Source organism: Rhincodon typus, unplaced genomic scaffold (assembly GCF_021869965.1).
Source record: "Rhincodon typus isolate 14 unplaced genomic scaffold, sRhiTyp1.1 hic_rhity00000439, whole genome shotgun sequence".
Classification (NCBI taxonomy): Eukaryota; Metazoa; Chordata; class Chondrichthyes; order Orectolobiformes; family Rhincodontidae; genus Rhincodon; species Rhincodon typus.
The window spans coordinates 17,486-19,247 of record NW_025966077.1 but is presented as its reverse complement, the minus strand read 5'-3'; positions in this window follow the sequence as shown (position 1 = coordinate 19,247).

Below are 1,762 nucleotides of genomic sequence, written 5' to 3'. Positions count from 1 at the left end.
CCCCTATTCCCCCTCCCTATCTCTGTTACCTCCTACAACCCTCCAAGGCACAAGGCAAGAGTGTGAGGGAATATCCTGGACGGGGGCAGCTCCGACAAACACTCGAGAAGCTCGACACCGTCCAGGGACAACGCAGCAGCACCCCCCCCACCCCGGATTGGCACCACATTCACATGCACCCACTCCCTCTGCCACCAACGCTCAGTCGCAGCAGTGTGTACCATCTACAGCGTGTCCCCCAAGGCTCCTTAGACAGCACCTTCCAAACCCGGGACCTCTACCCCCTAGAGGGGGCAAGGGGCAGCAGGTACATGGGGACACCAGCCCCCCTGCAAGTTCCCTTCCAAGCGCCCCCCACCCCCACACCTTCTCAAGGTGCAACAAGGGACGGGTAATAAATGGTGGGCCCGGCCAGCGATGCTCAAGAATAAATTAAAATTTATTGATTATTGTCACATGTATCGAAATACAGTGAAAAGCTAAATACAAACGGAAAGAACTGCGGATGCTGTGAATCAGGAACAAAAACAAAGTTGCTGGAAAAGCTCAGCAGGTCTGGCAGCATCTGTGAAGAGAAAAAGTAGAGTTAATGTTTCGGGTCCGGTGACTCTTCATCAAAACTGATGGTGGCTGGGAAAACGTCAGTTTATATGCAGAGAAAGGGAGGGAGTAAACGATAGGATAGGGCCCAAAGAGAGAGAAAGACAGACAAAGTAGTTGTTTCTGAAGAAGGGTCTAGGCCCGAAACATCAGCCTTCCTGCTCCTCTGATGCTGCTTGGCCTGCTGCGTTCATCCAGCTCTACACTTTGGTATCCAAGACTTAGAGGCATACAGGTTACACTATTTGAGGATAGAGAGTCCATTCAACAGTCTGCTAATGGCTGGAAAGGGGCTGTTCCTGAACCTGCTGGTGCGTGCGTTCAGGCTTCTGTATCTTCTGCCTGATGGAAGAGGTTGTAGGAGGTCATTACCAGGGGGCAATGGGTCTTTGATAATATTGGCTGCCTTTCTGCGGCAGCGAGCCGTGTAAATAGAGTCCGTGGAGGGACGGTTGGCTTCTGCGATGGTCTGGGCTGTGCACGCCACCTTCTGTAGTTTCTTACGGCCCTAAGCAGAGCAGTTGCCGTACCAGGCCATTATGCCCCTGGACAGGTTTGTGGGGTATGTTCTCAGCTCAGGTCTGCACCCCCAAAGGCAGCTGAAGGCCCAGACCCCTGCAATGGTGGAGAGATGGAAATCGAGGGGGGGATTTCTTGAGAGGCCGGGATTGGAGGAGGGTTCGGCTCTCGGAAGGTCGGAGCAGGTGACTCTTCCTCCGAGGCCTCAGGAGCCGTCCCCTTCGCCCATCTCCCTGGAGACAGAGAGAGTGCGGAGTCGGTAAAGCTGGGTGTGGGTGGGAATGGGGAAGCAGTTAGCATGTGAAAATATTTTTCCTGCAATCGGTACGTGATGAAAATCCGACTTCAAAGATTTCCCTTCGCATTGATCTCGTTGCACCTGGTGCCTGTACAACACGGGCAGACACAATGGGGTTTTTTCTTTTGTCAATAAGAGGCTCTGACGACGCACCGAAAAAATGTTCCACTTCTCCATTTCGGTTTCTTTCCAGGGAAGCAGGAAGTGGCATATTCCTCACGTAATCTCCTCCACCCCCCAACACCCCACTCCCTATCACTGTCACCTCCTCCAGCCCTCTACACCCCCCTCCCTGTCTCTGTTACCCCCTCCGGCCCCCTACACCCCCTCCCTATCTCTGTCACC